General features: G+C 38.5%; 1 protein-coding gene and 1 long non-coding RNA gene across 8 annotated transcripts in view; both read right to left on the bottom strand.

Moving 5' to 3' along the window:
* Nucleotides 1-20,213, bottom strand: part of LOC6031888 (1-phosphatidylinositol 4,5-bisphosphate phosphodiesterase classes I and II) — a 203,963-nt gene that overhangs the window by 150,137 nt on the left and 33,613 nt on the right. The gene's annotated exons all lie outside the window — the stretch shown is intronic.
* On the bottom strand, nucleotides 3,911-4,421 carry LOC119766752. The gene is made up of 3 exons (XR_005277105.1): nucleotides 4,385-4,421; nucleotides 4,198-4,330; nucleotides 3,911-4,140 (listed from the first exon to the last, which is right to left on the bottom strand). It is a non-coding gene; the product is annotated as an uncharacterized LOC119766752 (long non-coding RNA).

The raw sequence follows: 20,213 nt of genomic DNA, 5'->3' as shown, positions 1-20,213 counted from the left end.
CACCATTCAAAGCATTTTCACTCCAATGTATTCACATCCTTATGGCGCGCTCTGGCTAGTGTCTGGGTAGACTACTGGGTAGTCCTGTTGAATACAGCAGGGATGATGAATTTCGTTCGCATGCAATGTTTACTGGAGGAAAATTGAGGTAAACATTTGCCCCTCTTTGGCACGCGGTGAAAGGCTACCGCCAACGCCATGAATGAGCATTATAATTAGTTTTTTTCACCTAAATTGTATGTACACATTGCGTTAACATGGTTTTGCAAGGGATGAATGGCAAGTTGAGCTGATTTTATCTAATTCGTTTCTTACAGGGAAAGCTTGTACAAAGTTGATCGTTAAAAATGTTTATCCTTTGATTTTAATTTGATTTTTCCATCAGAAAACTCCACACTAAACGGAATGTGCAACAAGCTGCTGCTTCTATTTGGCATCCCCCTGGGAAACAAAGCTCTCCTCCGAAGTCAATTCTGAAAGCTCATTCGATGAGGCAACGAGCTCTCTAGGAAAAATCAATATTCCGTTATTGGATAGAATCACAGGGAAAAAGTGAGATCGGTAAAGAAAACAAAAAAAAATGCTTGCAGTTGTGAGTTCAGCAGTGATGCTTGCTTTTACTGAGGTCAATCGGGGTAAAACGAGCCTTTTGCACCTCCCAACTAACCTGAGAGAAGGCCAAAACGGCGACCGAAAGAGTGTAATTGCTTTTACGTTGAAAGCTTTTCCTCATTTCGAGGCCGCGAGTAGCTTTTCGCACTTTTCCGCAGCAAAATTGGCACCGAGAGTGAAATGTGTATGTTGCAAATAAGAAACCATTTGGCGGAGCTGGCTCGCAGCCCGGGCCAGGACACCCGGGACAAGTGGCACGTACCTCGTGCTGCACTGGTGCTGAATATAAATTATACATACTTTCAGTGAAGCGAACGGTACAATCGCTCTCACTCTCACCCTGGGCGGTGGTTGCGAGTAAATTACGCTTGATTTATTTGATCTGATTCCACGAAAAGATTCAACTGAATCGTGAATCGTTTTCACAGCTTGAAGGTCCCCGCAAGGATGGCGCGACCGAGGCTGTCTAGCATGCGGCATGGCTGACACTGCAAAGTTTGTTTGGGACTTATTTAATAAAAACCATAAATCCCCCTAGGGAGTGACGTCAGCGGAGATTCTCCCTGGCTGACTTTAGTTGAATATGCAGAGTTAATTGAAAATTGTGTTGTAGGAAAAATCCAGACACTTTGGAGGGCAAACACGTGGCAAGCGCTTTGCTAATGTGGCATGTGATGGCGAAGCGCGAGAGGAAAATTTTAAATTATTAATGGGTGAAATTCGTGGCGTTCCAAAGTTTTAAGACAGACGTCTTCTTCGGAAGCTTGACTTTTATTTTCTCACATCCGTCACATCCCACATCCTCACAGGGTTACGCTCTATTAATAAGTTTCTACGCAAAATTGCAATTTTGTTAATGAAAAATAACGTTTTATTTAACATTTGTATTTTTTTTCTAAATTATTTATCCAGTTAAAAATCTAGAAAATTCTCGAAACTTGCTCTTGTTGAAACAAAAAGCGAGCTCAAAATTGGTTAAAAACGCAAAATTCAAAATTTTCGTAATTGAAAGACGCAACTTTTGGTACCCACAAACGTATAGGGGAGTGTGGGGTAATTTGGACACCCTAAGGAAATTGCTCTGCCACGGGCTGTATGGATATTTTAAAGGAATGTGGATGCCACCAGAGGATAATAGAGACCATATTTGATGGAAAAATGTCATTCATTTCGATAAATTTTGATGAAAACCCCATTTTTATCGCAAAAGTTAAAAGGTGTCCAAATTACCCCCACATTTTTGTGTGGGGGTAATATGAACACCCCTATGGGGTAATTTGGACATGCCTTATGGGGTAATTTGGACATGCCTTGTGGGGTAATATGGACATACTTTGTGGGGTAATATGGACACCTTTTGTGGGGTAATTTGGACACATGTTGAAGAATAAGTTTAACATTTGATTTTTTGAGCATGTTTTTATCCTTCAATTGCATTATATTTTGAAGTGTTTGCTCACAATATTTTATCAAAGGTTTGAATAATGATTTTGGGCTAGAACTATTATTCAATAGGAAGATAACAAATAGTTCAGTGAAGTATACATAATTTAATCATTAATACTGAAATGATTTAAACATTGATTCTGGATTAGGCACAAGTATAGTTTTTAGTGATTAAGGTATCGTTAAGATTTATATAAATCAATCTTTATATAGAACTTAATAACTTGAAAATATCTATTTTCAAATTTTTCATTCTGTAGCCCTTCAAATTTCAATATTATTGTAAACCAGCTTTTTACTTTTTTTTTTCCTGACAGGTAGACTTTCAGGTATGTCCAAATTACCCCACAAGTCATGTCCAAATTACCCCCATAGCATATTCTATCATAAATTGCAATTTTTGATGATAAAAATGGATAAAATGCACAATTTTTATACGTACATATCTCAGGCATCGTCCAAGCAACCCCCTTCAACAAAATTTGTCCACTTTTCTGCCATATAACTCCTGCAAAACCTTATTTCCCAACCTCCAAATATTAGAATTTAAGGCAGTGCCAACCGGCCTTTGGAAACTTTTACATATTATACCAAAACTACTTTTGAGTGGTTACGGGATCCGCCTAACAAGCGGAAGGTCAGAGGTTCAATCCTCGGGTGGCAGCTTTGGAGCTTTGGTCATCCCGCAAAATCAGTACAGGGTTTTCTTTCCCTGCTGTCTGCGCTTTGGAGAAACCTCGAGTTAGTCAAAAATGGACTACTCGGCGAAGAGCTCCAATGCCAACTGACGACAGTCGGGTCAATACGAGAGAGCCGAAAAAACTGATGACAAAGGGGAGAGATCTAAAAATAGCCAACAGGGACCGCTCCAGTCCCCTTCCGTCCTCATCATTTGAAGTTGGACATCAACAGCCTGCGAGCCACAACAATTCTTCAAAAGTTGCTCATTTCTCCTTCGCTAGGTCTACTACAACTACTTAGCTTCGGCTGATCTGTGCACTTCGGAAGATAGTTGACTGGCCAACTAGCCGAAGATGCGCTAACAGATACGATGAGTGTTCGGACTCAAAAAACACGAGAGGAGAATTCTTCCTTTCGCACAACCACGCTTCAACGCACTGCGTTCAGGCGCACTCTACCAGTGTATATGTGCATTGGAAAACAGACTGTAAACAGATAGCTTGATTCTTCTCAATAAGATTCGAGCAAAAATTGCAGCCTTAAGAGTATAACAGGGAATCACAAAAGATAGTCGCTAGGACGGTCGAGGTGAACTAATCCCAATATCTGCCCACAAGGCGGACAAAAAAAAAAACTACTTAACCTATTCCAACTTTTTTGGTTTGTCCATACTCCTACACAGAAAAAAATAATCCGGTAAATTTACATCATTTATGATGTACCAAAAGTGCACGTCATTAATGATGCAAATTTACATCGAATTCATTGTAAATTTAAATGCCATCCGACGTAAATATTGCGAACAAACATTGCTTCAGAAAATTGTAATTTTCCGATGAAATCGATGTAATTTTACCCAAGTCCAATTTTTTTTACTCCGTTGAATTTTGAATCTGATGTAAATTTCAAATGCTTTCATAGCTCAATGTTCATTGAAACGACGCACTTTTGTTATAATTTTCTAGTCAATGTAAGTACTTGATTTTAATCAAACTGTACTGTTTATTGATAAGAAAAGACAAAAGTGAATCATGCCAATGTACACAAGGCTGATAGCTTGAAAAATAGTATCAGAATTAAAATTCAACGGAGTATTTAATATGAAATTTCACTTAAAGCAACAATAAAATTGCCACTTTGAGAATGCAAGTTGTGATTTTAGTTTTGCGGAATTTATTAGCATTGAAAACATGAACTACTTGGAGTCACTGCGACCACTTAGAGGAATATATACTTACACAGTGCAAATAATTTTACATTATGTTGAAAGATCTAAATTGGTCATAGTCTCGTAGTGTCGCGATTTCCTTCAGAATGTTATGCTTGAAGTCGTTCACTCACCATTCACCCAACGCAGCATGACGTCATCAGAGCTGGACTTAGTCATCTACAAACAGGGAGCTGCAACAAACCACAGTATTAGTTTTGTAAATAAATTTGAGGTCAAATTCATCCCACCTGCGGAACTGGAACCGGAAGCTTCAAAGAGGCGTGACAGATTCCGTCGCCGGAGAGCGCGTTGTCGCCAACACGTCACTGCATGCCCAGCGACCCAGGTTTGTTTGACCTTTCTGGTTCTTGACAAACCTCCCTAGAAAAATACCAAATGTAGACTAAGGACAGGAGATGATCAACAACAACTTACGAGCAATGAACTTAACTGGGCGATACATCTGGGCCGCATATTCAACGGGATCAGTCCTCCCGTATCCTGTGCGTTCAAGTCGGCACCGTGCTTCAGCAGATATTTTGTCACTTCCAAGTTGTCTAAACCATCTGGGTAAAATGAGGGGAGGTTAGTTTTAAAAATTACAGCTTTTCTTCAACTATTTTACCAGCTAAATGGAGCGTAGGTGCACGTAGATACACGTACCTTGCCGCAGATTGGCAACATCCTAGTCGCCCTCGGCCCATATGCCCGTGTTGCTGTTTCAGTAGAACGATTACAGCGCCAACAGCAGCGACGGAATCTGGTCGGATGAAATTGCTCACCATAAATGCCGTTTTAATCGCACTCGTCGTTCCCGATGACGATCTCAGCACAGATTAACGTCCGCATTGACACCTTCGGAAAGCAAAAGCTGCAGCCGATTCCCGGCAAGAACCGATTAAATTCCGGATCGCAATTTGACGTAGACCAGCGACAGGCTTTACGATGAGTCTGTTGTTTTCATTTGATTTTTGTTTTGACATTTTGAGCTCAATGACCTTGAAAAGCGACAGACTGGCTCGACTGGCTTCAAGCTTGAAGCTGTCGGAGTTGCGTGATGGTGTAAAAACATTTCAAATGGGCGAAGAATTAAACAAGGCTGGTTAGTGAAAGTTTTTTTTTTTCGAAGAAGAAAAGCGTACAGCTTGGACGCAACAAACATATTTCATAAAACGAAGCCTGATTTTGTAAACTCATTAACCTAAAACCCTATTTAAGTTTTGCTTAAAAACTTCATTTTAAATTTAAAATTATTAAAAATCTGTTAAAAATATTTTCAATGCGTTCTGATTTTATAGTTTAAAATGCCCAACCCGACAAACTTCGTCTTGTCTTTTTTTGGTTCTTGACGTCTAACTTGTTTGCTTTTTCAGCCTCCTGTGATCAAAATTTGAGTTCACGTAAATTTCCCTTACAATCTGCAGATGCTCCGGAATCGGTCTTAGAGTGGCCGAAGTGGCATTTTTTAGCATATAAACCTTTCTTGGGCTTACACGAACCTAACGCAACAAAAAGCACCTCGATCCGACGCTCCGTATTGAACTGATTCGCGTTCGAACAAAACCGTCGAAATTTTTTATGTATACAGATTTTTATTTTTTTACTAGTAAAAGATTTTTTTTAATGTAGTAATATTTGTATATACAAAATACGTATAATACAAAATTTAATGCTGATATAAGTGGTAAGAAAATATTTGCTCCAAATATTTTTTTAAAGAATTTTTTAATTTTTTTTAACATAAGTATTTGCAAAGAACACTTATGAAGAAAGATGCACAAAATCTTAAAAAAATTAAAGTAAAAAATAAAAAAACTCACGCAGAAAAATAAGGCATATTTGAATCAACAAAACGCTTTGTTGATTTGAAAATCATATTTTTTGTTGAATCAACGCTAAACGTCAAAGCAGCTTTTTCAAAACAACAAAAGACTTTTGTTGAATCGAGAAAATCAAGGTTTGTTTCAAACCAAAATCGGCGTTGATTATATTCAACAAAAATTTTGTTGATTCAAACCTCGTACAGGCTGATTCTACAAAACTTTTTTCTGCGTGCTGTGTTTGCTCAAGTAGACTAGTAATGAAAAAAATATACGGAGCTAAAAATTTAGCACAAATACAAATATTTTGTAAAGAAAACAATGTTTTTGGCACAACAAACATGTTTATACCATATATTGAATTTTCATGAAAAATAAAAAAAATCATGTATTTAAAAACAGCAGTATGAATTTTATCACATTCAAGTAGACCGCGGGTCGTAGATTGCTCACCCCTGTTTTATGCTCAGTTCGACTTTTCAAATACCGTTATCAGGGGTGACATTGGGTCTGGGGGGTAAGATTGGTTCAAACAAAAATGCTGAAATTTCAGCATTTTTTATGACCGAATCTCACCCCCCAAACCCAATGTCACCTCGATGACGGTAGTGCAAAACAAAGCCGTAAAGCCTATCTAGATGGCGCTAGTAGGGTCCTAAAGCTCTATGAATATGTTTGTATACATCGATAAAGACATGCTAGAATACCATTTTTGTCCACTTTTTTTTATTTTAATTAAAATTTCTCTGAAATTTAATGTCGAACTGTCAGAGAAAAGACTTTCTGTCAAGAACAAACGTTAAGTTAATTTTTCAATATTGATTTGAAAATCCGTTAAAACCTCGGTTTAAACCCCTTTGTAGTTTTATTGCACCTTTTTATGATTTGAAAATTCTGACACTCATTATTGAGTAAATCGAATAGTACGCTCTTTTTGTCGGATTAAGAATTTATACAAGTTTTTGGCATGCCAAGTTTACCGTATAACTCCGACACTTTTGATCTGTCTAAAGTTCTAACCTATCTTTTCAATAGCTGAAAAAATAACAAATATTGAGAAGTGGCGGTCGAAAACCATCGCGGACTCGAGGACCGGGCAGGAACCTGCTGTCGGACGTGTACATTTCCCGAGGGCTTCTGAAGCAGGATCGCTGTGAAAGTTCTGTACGATCGCTGTGAAAATTAGTGTCCGGCCATTCAACACTCGCAAAACACACCATGCCTCGCTCCTTTTGGCCACCAAGTTCCGTTCCAGATGATCGGGTCTGGCGAATCACGCCAAAGTCACAGCTCATCAAGATCATGCTGGAGAAAGTATCTACAAAGGACGGAATGCCCCATCGACACGGACCCGGCTTTGAAGATCCGGCCTAGGTGAACATTCGCGCTGCCAGCAGCATTCTCTGGCTTAGAACCTTTGAAGTGTACGGCATCGATGGGGTTCCGAGGTAAGCTTGTGTCTTGTTAACATCCAGCAACAAAACTTCCTACAGACGGCATTTTTTTCCAGTTCTTACTTGCCACTTCGGAACTGGACTTTCTAGTCCTTCCTCCTAATGGGTTGCTAGTTCCGGTGCACCTTTCGGTGCCGATCGTGATGTGACGAAACAGGACGAAACTATAAACAATAATTCTGTAGTATTTTTTCCAAAAGGGCGAAACCTTGTTTATAAACAAACAGTCTACCCACTTTCTCTAGTTCACGTTTAGCTAGAAAGGGATAGGCTTCTTGTTTACACCCAAGGTTTTGGCCTATTGAAGATTTACTGCGGAGTTGCATTTCTTATCTACAATGTTATTGATCCTGGGGAAAAGTTTCATTCGAATTTGGAATCAATTATTATTTGTTTGTTTACATTATGGAACATTGTTGCAACAAAACATTACATTACATACCTCCTTAACCTGATAAAAGTTGTTGTAACAGGCTCTCGTCACAAATAAACAATCAATTACTATTCGATTTGCCGAGAACATCCCGCAGTAAAATTTCACTTCCATTTCGCTGCGCAACAAACATTGAACTGTTTTGGTGTCTTGCGCTTGATCTGTCAACCGCAATGCAAACTTAAAAATGAATTTAGAGGCTTTTTAACTTTACATTTCCAAACATTTACATTAGAAACACATTTACATGCTCTTTAAAGTTTCAAATTTTTGATTTGCCAGAACCAAAAGTTATATTTACACGTATTTCATCAATTACGTTTAATCTCATTTTACATGAACGCTGTTTAAATGCAAAACAACTGTTTAAATGGAATTTCAAAATTACATTGAGCATGTTTACGTTCAAAGCATGATTTCAGTGTAGGGTAAATTTACATTTTTTTTCTGTGTAGGCCATTACTAGTACTAGCCTTATTACTTAAATTGCCGTTTTTACTTTATATCCGAAGAAAACGTGATTTTTAAAGGGGTGTCCAAATTACCCCCACTGTCCATATTACCCCAAACTCCCCTAGTCAATTGCTTAAATTTTAAAGTTGTCGAAGTTTTAGCGAAACAAGTTGATTTTTTCACATTTTCGTCATTTTCCCGTTTTTGCGCGTGGCGTGCCGAAAACACCAGTCTTTATTTAAAAATAAAATCATATTTCGGAATCTTTTTAATGAACTCCTTCCATTTTTGAGCATGTTACGTAAAATTTCCAAAGGAATGTGATAAAAATATGTTCAAACATAGACTCATTAATCCAGACACCGTCAAAACGGCATTTTAAAGTTTCATACGACCTATTCAAATGTTTGGCTGGACTTTTCGTTCCACTATCTATTTTTCTTTGAAATTCCAACCAATTAGTGCGTTCATTCCTATTTGATGTTATATATTTTTAAAGATTGAGATATCTACGTATATTCATGATTAAAAATTTGGATCAAATAATTTTTAATCAAGCACCGATATTTGGGACAAATCAGGACAATTGAAACGAATAAAGACAGCTATTCAGCCATTTTTTCCAAATTTATTGCTCTAAAATCTCCTTACATATTCAGACTGTATTTCTGTTGGACTAGTTGGCGGTAGTAACTTAAAGATCATTTTTAAAATATGTTTTTTTGCAAAAGCTTATTTGTGAAAGTTCAATTTTTCAGCACTAGTACCAATGAGTATTTCGGGATTGCAAATAAATGTTGTAAGCAACTTGGTTTTTCCAGCACTTGACATATTTCTAGATTATTTTTTTCAAAACAACCAATGATTTTAATAGATATTTAGACTTATTTAATTTGAATCACATAGTAGCTCATTTAAAATCCAAAGCACAACAAAGAACAAAAAATAATATTTCAATTTCATTTAACCAATTTAAAAACTGACGTCCTTGTTAAGATTGAAATGTAGATTATCACCAATTGATAGGATTGAGCTAATTCTATGATTTTATGACTGTTTCAAAAATTTCTCGGGATCCCGGAAATTACCGGGATTCCAAAAATATTTTCCCGTTGTATGCTATTTTTTATGGAATTGCTGATCATATAAAACATAAATGCAATCCATTTTTTCGTTTTTTCAAATTCATGCCATTATTGAATTTTGGAAGGTCGATTGCCTATTAAATTACCAAATTATTTTGTTGAATATTTCATCACCACTATTTTGCCCGCCATCTTGGATCTACAAATTCTCAATCACTGTTGAGTAGTTTCGCGGTCATCGATCGACAACCAAAAAAAAGTCAACAAAAAAAAAATATCAAACGATTCAAACATCCGAAGTATTTTTTTTTCTAATGCCTTCAGATGTTGAACCAGCCTCCGACTGAAAAACTCAACAAAAAAGAATTAAAAAAATGCCTTCAGATAAGTGAGTTTGAGCTAAACAGCAATTTCATTCAAATTTTTTGACTCATATTTTTTACAGTTGAGTGATTGACAAGTATAGTTCTAAAAATGTTTTTTTTTTTCGGAAAAATGTCAAAAATCATAACTCTTCATAATTATTATCGATTTATGGTCATTAGTTGATAGTCTTATCTAACTTGTCCAGGAGCACCCTTACAGCCAAATAAAAAAGGATTGGCGTAAAGGTAAAGAGACAAATTCATATCGACGCCGTCGTTTTTTTGTATTGTCGCTTGTCGCTTTTTGACATATCGAGAAAAAAAACTTTCCAAGGTCAAAAAAAAAATCTTGGCTCGACTTTGTACAACTTCACAGAAAAAAAAATCATGGTAATATTACATCTTTTATGTCAAAAAAAATGTGTAATTTTACCTCTGAAAATGTTTAATTTTACCACTTTTCTGTTGTCGCTTTTTCAGTCCGAATTGCGGTAAAATTATATCATAAAAGAGGTATTTAATATTGAACCCTCCAAAATAACACCTTGCAAACTTACACATTTTTTTTACTGTGTTGTGTTTCCAGAGATATTGCAGCTCAAAACATTAAGGTTGTAACAATTTTAACGAAGGAGGCGTACATTTCTACTGGTGTCAAAAAGAAAAAAAAAATCGAGATTTTTGCTTGTTTTGATGGTTTTAATAGCCCCACGAAATTTAAACAATTCTTAATCCCAATATCTAGGATATCATTGCTTCACTCATGTTTTATGACAATGACAAGAAAAATAGATTACCGTAAAACGGGGTAACTTTGATAGCCGGGGTGACTTCGATAGGTTTGCGATTTTTCCGCAAAATGAAGAGTACAATTAAAATACGTAAGGAATGGTTTAGAAACATATTGACCGTGGTAGAGAAGTATTCAAAGTTCCTCAAGAAGAACTTTTCATAAAATTTTGATAAGTTTAAAAAGTTAGTTAACTATAGTTAAGAAAATGTTGATGAAAGTCATTTTCGGAAAACGGAATGCATTTTCGGATTCTTTGGACAATTTTCCACTAGGAGAAGGTTATAAAAGTTTGTAAATAATAAATAATATGTGTTTTTGAAACACAATCAAAAAAAATCTCCAAATTTATAAGCGATTTCAGTTGAACAAATTTCATGTAAAATGTGAAAACTTGTGATTCGTGCTTCGAATTCAGTATAAAATGCAATATAAATCGATAATTTGATAAACAAAACTAGTTTTGACAAATTTCAGACAAAATTCCGACTTTTTAACAATTTTACCTAAAGTTTTTATGTATTTTGCTAAAAAGCTTATACACTTTGTTAATTAACCCGTATAGGCCTGGGTGAAATTGGAATCACTAAAATGGCCATAACTCAGCGAAAACTCAACCAATTTGCATACTTCTTTATTAGTTGGACTCGTTAGAATGTCTATTTTCCGAAAATGACCGGCAGAACCCGGAAATGTTCAGGTGGCCGGAGATATTCCGGTGGGTCACTGGGTCAAACAGGGTCAAAAATGGCCATTTTTGGGTCCCGCACTATTTTGTTAATAGAAATCATGGAAAAAACACATTTTTTCATGTTACGATCTTTGTTCTACCAACAGACAATACTGACCATTGATTTTGCACCACCGGGGATGTTCCGGATTGATCGGGCAGATTCCCTACCCCGAGGGAACCGGTCAAGGGACGGTCAGAAATAAAACTATTTCTATCATGGCAATATGGATGTCAAAGTTCATCATTTTCAAAATCAAGCTCATCCATGATCCCCAAAACCACTTTTGGACCGATCTGGCCACTTTGGGACCGGTTCCCGGTACTCCGGTGGAACTCGGAATAAGGCAAATTACGGGATTTTTTCTGAACAATTTTTGACAGGGAAATATGGGTGTCAAAGTTCATCATTTTCAAAATCAAGCTCATCCATGATCCCCAAAACCACTTTTGGACCGATCTGGCCACTTTGGGACCGGTTCCCGGTACTCCGGTGGAACCCGGAATAAGGCAAATTACGGGATTATTTCTGAACAATTTTTGACTAAGCAATATGGGTGTCAAAAGTTCATCATTTTCAAAATTTAGCTCATCCATGATCCCCAGAACCACTTTTGGATCGATCTGGCCACTTTGGGACCGGTTCCCGGTACTCCGGTGGAACCCGGAATATGGCAAATTATGGGATTATTTCTGAACAATTTTTGACAGGGCAATATGGGTGTCAAAGTTCATCATTTTCAAAATTTAGCTCATCCATGATCCCCAGAACCACTTTTGGATCGATCTGGCCACTTTGGGACCGGTTCCCGGTACTCCGGAGAAACCCGGAATTAGGCAAATTACGGGATTATTTCTGAACAATTTTTGACTAAGCAATATGGGTGTCAAAGTTCATCATTTTCAAAATTTAGCTCATCCATGATCCCCAGAACCACTTTTGGATCGATCTGGCCACTTTGGGACCGGTTCCCGGTACTCCGGTGGAACCCGGAATAAGGCAAATTACGGGATTATTTCTGAATAATTTTTCACAGGTAATATGGGTGTCAAAGTTCATCATTTTCAAAACAAAGCTCATCCATGATCCCCAGAACCACTTTTGGACCGATCTGGCCACTTCGGGACCGGTTCCCGGTATTCCGGAGAAAGCCGGAATAAGGCAAATTACGGGATTATTTCTGAACAATTTTTGACTAAGCAATATGAGTGTCAAAGTTCATCATTTTCAAAACAAAGCTCATCCATGATCCCCAGAACCACTTTTGGATCGATCTGGCCACTTCGGGACCGGTTCCCGGTATTCCGGAGAAACTCGGAATAAGGCAAATTACGGGATTATTTCTGAACAATTTTTGACTAAGCAATATGGGTGTCAGAGTTCATCATTTTCAAAATCAAGCTCATCCATGATCCCCAAAACCACTTTTGGACCGATCTGGCCACTTTGGGACCGGTTCCCGGTACTCCGGTGGAACTCGGAATATGGCAATTTACGGGATTATTTCTGAATAATTTTTCATAGGCAATATGGGTGTCAAAGTTCATCATTTTCAAAATCAAGCTCATCCATGATCCCCAAAACCACTTTTGGACCGATCTGGCCACTTTGGGACCGGTTCCCGGTACTCCGGTGGAACCCGGAATAAGGCAAATTACGGGATTATTTCTGAACAATTTTTGACAGGGAAATATGGGTGTCAAAGTTCATTATTTTCAAAATCAAGCTCATCCATGATCCCCAGAACCACTTTTGGACCGATCTGGCCACTTTGGGACCGGTTCCCGGTACTCCGGTGGAACTCGGAATATGGCAATTTACGGGATTATTTCTGAATAATTGCCTTATTCGAGTTCCACCGGAGTACCGGGAACCGGTCCCGAAGTGGCCAGATCGGTCCAAAAGTGGTTCTGGGGATCATGGATGAGCTTTGTTTTGAAAATGATGATCTTTGACACCCATATTGCTTAGTCAAAAATTGTTCAGAAATAATCCCGTAATTTGCCTTATTCCGGGTTTCTCCGGAATACCGGGAACCGGTCCCGAAGTGGCCAGATCGGTCAAAAGTGGTTCTGGGGATCATGGATGAGCTTTGTTTTGAAAATGATGAACTTTGACATCCATATTACCTGTGAAAATTATTCAGAAATAATCCGTAATTTGCCTTATTCCGGTTTCTCCGAGTACCGGTCCCAAAGTGGAATCGATCAAAAGTGGTTCTGGGATCATGGATGAGCTTGATTTTAAAATGATGAACTTTGACACCCATATTGCCCTGTCAAAATTGTTCAGAAATAATCCATTTGCCATATTCCGGTTCCACCGAGTACCGGGAACCGGTCCCAAAAGATGGTCAAAAGTGGTTTTGGGGATCATGGATGAGCTTGATTTGAAAATGATGAACTTTGACACCCATATTGCTTAGTCAAAATTGTTCAGAAATAATCCGTAATTTGCCTTATTCCGGTTTCTCCGGAATACCGGAACCGGTCCCGAATGGCCATCGGTCCAAAAGTGGTTCTGGGGATCATGGATGAGCTTTGTTTTGAAAATGATGAACTTTGACACCCATATTGCCCTGTCAAAATTGTTCAGAAATAATCCCGTAATTGCCTTATTCCGGTTCCACCGGGAACCGGTCCCAAAGTGGCCAGATCGGTCCAAAAGTGGTTTTGGGATCATGGATGAGCTTGATTTTGAAAATGATGAACTTTGACATCCATATTGCCCTGTCAAAAATTGTTCAGAAATAATCCGTAATTTGCCATATTCCGGTTCCACCGAGTACCGGGAACCGGTCCCAAAGTGGCCAGATCGATCCAAAAGTGGTTCTGGGGATCATGGATGAGCTAAATTTGAAAATGATGAACTTTGACACCCATATTGCTTAGTCAAAATTGTTCAGAAATAATCCGTAATTTGCCTAATTCCGGTTTCTCCGGAGTACCGGGAACCGGTCCCAAAGTGGCCAGATCGATCAAAAGTGGTTCTGGGGATCATGGATGAGCTAAATTTTGAAAATGATGAACTTTGACACCCATATTGCCCTGTCAAAAATTGTTCAGAAATAATCCCGTAATTTGCCATATTCCGGGTTCCACCGGAGTACCGGGAACCGGTCCCAAAGTGGCCAGATCGATCCAAAAGTGGTTCTGGGGATCATGGATGAGCTAAATTTTGAAAATGATGAACTTTTGACACCCATATTGCTTAGTCAAAAATTGTTCAGAAATAATCCCGTAATTTGCCTTATTCCGGGTTCCACCGGAGTACCGGGAACCGGTCCCAAAGTGGCCAGATCGGTCCAAAAGTGGTTTTGGGGATCATGGATGAGCTTGATTTTGAAAATGATGAACTTTGACACCCATATTGCCCTGTCAAAAATTGTTCAGAAATAATCCCGTAATTTGCCATATTCCGGGTTCCACCGGAGTACCGGGAACCGGTCCCAAAGTGGCCAGATCGATCCAAAAGTGGTTCTGAGGATCATGGATGAGCTAAATTTTGAAAATGATGAACTTTGACACCCATATTGCTTAGTCAAAAATTGTTCAGAAATAATCTCGTAATTTGCCTAATTCCGGGTTTCTCCGGAGTACCGGGAACCGGTCCCAAAGTGGCCAGATCGATCCAAAAGTGGTTCTGGGGATCATGGATGAGCTAAATTTTGAAAATGATGAACTTTGACACCCATATTGCCCTGTCAAAAATTGTTCAGAAATAATCCCGTAATTTGCCATATTCCGGGTTCCACCGGAGTACCGGGAACCGGTCCCAAAGTGGCCAGATCGATCCAAAAGTGGTTCTGGGGATCATGGATGAGCTAAATTTTGAAAATGATGAACTTTGACACCCATATTGCTTAGTCAAAAATTGTTCAGAAATAATCCCGTAATTTGCCTTATTCCGGGTTTCTCCGGAGTACCGGGAACCGGTCCCAAAGTGGCCAGATCGATCCAAAAGTGGTTCTGGGGATCATGGATGAGCTTGATTTTGAAAATGATGAACTTTGACATCCATATTGCTATGCCAAAAAATATTCAGAAATAATCCCGTAATTTGCCATATTCCGGGTTCCACCGGAGTACCGGGAACCGGTCCCAAAGTGGCCAGATCGATCCAAAAGTGATTCTGGGGATCATAGATGAGCTAAATTTTGAAAATGATGAACTCTGACACCCATATTGCCCAGTCAAAAATTGTTCAGAAATAATCCCGTAATTTGCCATATTCCGGGTTCCACCGGAGTACCGGGAACCGGTCCCAAAGTGGCCAGATCGATCCAAAAGTGGTTCTGGGGATCATGGATGAGCTAAATTTTGAAAATGATGAACTTTTGACACCCATATTGCTTAGTCAAAAATTGTTCAGAAATAATCCCGTAATTTGCCTTATTCCGGGTTTCTCCGGAGTACCGGGAACCGGTCCCAAAGTGGCCAGATCGATCCAAAAGTGGTTCTGGGGATCATGGATGAGCTTGATTTTGAAAATGATGAACTTTGACATCCATATTGCTATGCCAAAAAATATTCAGAAATAATCCCGTAATTTGCCATATTCCGGGTTCCACCGGAGTACCGGGAACCGGTCCCAAAGTGGCCAGATCGATCCAAAAGTGATTCTGGGGATCATAGATGAGCTAAATTTTGAAAATGATGAACTCTGACACCCATATTGCCCAGTCAAAAATTGTTCAGAAATAATCCCGTAATTTGCCTTATTCCGGATTTCACCGGAGTACCGGGAACCGGTCCCAAAGTGGCCAGATCGGTCCAAAAGTGGTTTTGGGGATCATAGATGAGCTTGATTTTGAAAATAATGAACTTTGACACCCATATTGCCATGATAGAAATAGTTTTATTTCTGACCGTCCCTTGACCGGTTCCCTCGGGGTAGGGAACCTGCCCGCTCAATCCGGAACATCCCCGGTGGTGCAAAATCAATGGTCAGTATTGTCTGTTGGTAGAACATAGATCGTAACATGAAAAAATGTGTTTTTTTCCAAGATTTCTATTAACAAAATAGTGCGGGACCCAAAAATGGCCATTTTTGACCCTGTTTGACCCAGTGACCCACCGGAATATCTCCGGCCACCGGAACATTTCCGGGTTCTGCGGGTCATTTTCGGAAAATAGACATTCTAACGAGTCCAACTAATAAAGAAGTATGCAAATTGGTTTAGTTTTCGCTGAGTTATGGCCATTTTAGTGATTCCAATTTCACCCAGGCCTATACGGGTTAATTATAAACATTGATTTTTTTTCTTAAAAACTATATCAGCTACTTTAGTGATGGTACATTTAGCGTACAAATAAAGTTTGAACATTTTAAATATGATTTTAACAAGAAAAACTAAAACTATCAAAGTCACCCCAGAATTAAAACTAAGAATTTCGTGACTATTTTTCTAAACATTATTGAAAATACTTTTTTTCCGAAATAGTGCATGGACTTTGTGTGGCCTATCCCAGTACATGTTTAAAAAATAATAATCTTGAGTAAAATCTTAACTGTTGGAAAATATTTTAAAAACAAATTGAAATCATATCAAAGTCACCTCGGTTTACGGTACTACTGTTTATATGAATTGCTAGAGGCTTTTGACTGAATAACGATTCATGTGAATCGAAAACGAAACAATTTCCCGGAAAAACTGTTCCGATGCACTCGATCGTTAAAAAAAGGTACAACGAAACCAGATATTCTGTCAGCTCCGGAACCACAAACAGCCCCCGACGGGCAGGTCCTGCTCGTGTTACAAGTTGAAAAATTGATTACATCTGCCACTGCTTCTGCACGCAAATCGCTTCAAGTGTGGCAACGTTTTAATGCTTCGATTGCGCTGCAGTGCTGGTTAATTGAAGCGCGAAATCAGGCCCGGTTGGCTGCGGTTACGGAAGCAGTGACAACGCAAACCTGCGGTCTCCGGGGTTTTATTTTCCTTGTGGTCGATTCCTCGGGACACGTGATGTGGTTACCTTCGACGAGGTGCACAACGGTTCAAGCAATTCGCAATTCGAAGAAATTCAAATTCACGTGTTTCACGAATCTAGCAATTTAAAATCTCCAAAACAGTGCCCACGTGGATTATGGATAGCACCTTCTCAGTTGATAAGTACACAGAAAAAAATATGTGAATGTACTCGACACGGAAAAAATGAATCCCGTGTAAACTCAGTTGATGTAAACTTGAGATTCGACGTAAACGGTTGAATCACAAGTAAAATCATGTTTTTACGTATAATTTGTTGCAAATTTACATCAAATTGCATTTACATTTAAATGTTTAATGACGTGCAAAAGTGTTATACATCATAAATGATGTAACATTCTGAAATATTTTTTTGTGTGTACAAATGAAGGTGGGTCAACGAGCATTTAAAAAAAAAGAGTATTGTAATGCATTGACCTATCCAAACACTGCACTGCACCCAACCTATCCCCTAACTGACCTACTTTCCGGCCCGGAAGGCAAAACAATCTTCTCGTGTGCGAAGATCCAGCAAAGATTGCAATTTGCTCACGCTCTGAAAGCCATCGGCGCACAAAAGTAAGCTTCCCAACATAGCTTTCAATGGAATTCTGCCCATAAACATTCGACAACAAAAGCCACCACTATCATGCAAATGAAGAGGCTTTCCGCTTCCAACTAATCGTCGTTATGTCCCTTCTGGTGATGCTGGCTGCCCGACCGCTTCCAGCTGTCATCACTGACCATAGACGGAGAAGGGCCCCCTTCAACAGCAAAGGACCCTACCGAAAAGCAGACGGATCAATCGGGCTCCCCCCGGACTCCCGCCTCCCCTTTCACTCGCTTTGGGATAAGAGATTTGTTGTGCCAACAAAGCCGTGGGAAAAAAAGTACGAACACAAGAAAGCCCCTCAAATCTGGTCCTGGAAGTACAAAAAAAGGATACACACAACACCAGGCAGGAGCTTCTTTGAAGTGGGACACCAGCCTCCATGGGCCGTCCTCCACAATGGAAACTTCCATGGTCGGCATTTTCCTTTGGCAGAGGATGATGATGGAAAAGAAGACTGCTTCTCGTCTCTGTTCTCTGCTTATGGGCCAAGTTTTCCCCGCACAGCACACAGCACAAAGTAGGTATATTGCTAAATTTAGATCTTTTCAAGCTTGGAAAGTGGGAAACGAGTGGGCTTTCGAAAGCTATTTTAAGATGATTTGGATGGAGGGGTTTGGGGGAGGAAGGCGGCGGCCTTCGTGACCTCATCTCTGCCTGCAGTGGCCTAGAATTACAGATATTTGGTCGATGGGGGAAGGATTAAATCGAGTGTACACACCAGTGGTAGTACACTTGAGTGGATTCGAAGGGATAAAGTTTAGATTGAGAAATTTGTTTTCGCACTTGGTGCGTAGATTACGCACGGTAAAGTGGGGTAACTTTGAGCATTTTTTTCTTTTGACTAACCTTGAAGGAATCTTGGGAAAATTCGTCGTTTTAAAGTAAAATTTATCGATTTTTCTTTTTTTTGCAATTTTTTTTAATGCTAAATCTGCAGATTTTGTGTATTTTTACTTTTGTATTTTTTCAATTTAGCAAAAACATTTTGGCAGCCCTCCTTATGACAGAAAAGAGATGTTGTGTAACTTGTTCGCTCATAACAGGCTACAAACAACTTTAGCAGATCGATGGCTCTGAGCTCTTTTGTAATAAGCTTGCAGGTCATCCATACAAAATGGTATGAAATATTCGAAAATCTGTATCTTTTGGAGGAATTTCCTGATCACTTTCCTTTAAAATCAAACTTGCCATGGAAGAACTTTACAAACGCCAATTTAAAGTCACACGTAGTTTGATTTTTACAAAAAAAAAACAAAGTTTTTTGATCTTAGAAATAGTGTGTTTTAGCAACCAGTGCTCCAATCTTCAATGTTTCTTAGACAAATTATACAGCAATTCCCCAAGAAACAGCATGAAAACAACAAAAGTGCTTGGATCGGGGTATTTTTTTTCTAGGGGTTCCCTGACCGAAATAATTACACTCGTATTTTTAGGGTGGTTCGTAAAAATAGCAATTTTCGTAATTAAAAGACACAACTTTTGGTAATTTTGAAGTTATCGCAGTTTTTGTGAAAATGCTAATTTTTTGCCGATTTCGCCAAAATGCGCGCGGCACGTCGAAAAACCCAGCTTTTATTTTTCAAAAAATCATATCTCGGAATCCTGTTAATGAATTCCTCCCATTTTTAAGTATGTTACGTAAAATTTCAAGAAATCCGATAAAAATATTTCCAAGCACCGGCATTATAAAGTTGTATACGACCTTTTCAAATATTAGGTTAGATTTTTGTAATTTCGCACTATTTTTCTTTAAAAGGCCATCTAATCACCATCCATTTGTTAATAAGACAGCTGATATCGGTTGAAATGGCGGGGAGTTATGATTTTTTTGAAAAATGTAGTAATTGCAAAAATCGACGAAAATGACATTTTTTGAACCACCCTAACACGGCGTTGGTCACCCTAATGGCCAAACCCTAACCCTAAGAAAAATTTGGAGCCCAATCAACCACTTTTATTTTTTCCGTGTTGTTTTCATTGGGAAATGCTGACAGGAATTTTTTGAATTTTTCGTGAAAGAAATATGTTCATAAATGGACATTCATGGACACTTTTTTTAAATTTTAAGTTTTAACAACTGTTATATTTTATTTCAAATCAAACTTTAAGTGACTTTATGTTGCAAACAGCACACTTTATAAACATTGCGGTCAAGTACTTTTCGAATTCAAATTCAATTTTTTTTTTGTGAAGAAAATTAAGAAATCGGCAAAAAAAGTTTTATCAGTGTATTATAAGGGTGCTTAGAAAATGGATTTTTTTTCAAAACCTAGCTCCACAAGCTGAATATTTTCCCTTGCGCTATTTTAGAACTCTGAACCAAATATGAGCAAAATTGGTCAACATTGATACTTAAAGGTGAAGTTTCTATGGAAAAATCGAAAAGTGTATGAAAAATCCTTTTTTTATCTTACGGTTTGTTCTGCACGGTGCGCAACTTCCATCCAAATACACCCAAAAGTGAGATTCTCATTAGAAATTAAAAGCTCTACAACTTTAACAATTCAAAGCTGTAAAACTTGGTTCTGAAAAGTTATTAGTGACTTAAA

Source organism: Culex quinquefasciatus, chromosome 2 (genome assembly GCF_015732765.1).
Source record: "Culex quinquefasciatus strain JHB chromosome 2, VPISU_Cqui_1.0_pri_paternal, whole genome shotgun sequence".
NCBI lineage: Eukaryota > Metazoa > Arthropoda > Insecta > Diptera > Culicidae > Culex > Culex quinquefasciatus.
The sequence above is the reverse complement of the archived record's forward strand: the minus strand, read 5'-3'. Positions and strand labels throughout refer to the sequence as shown.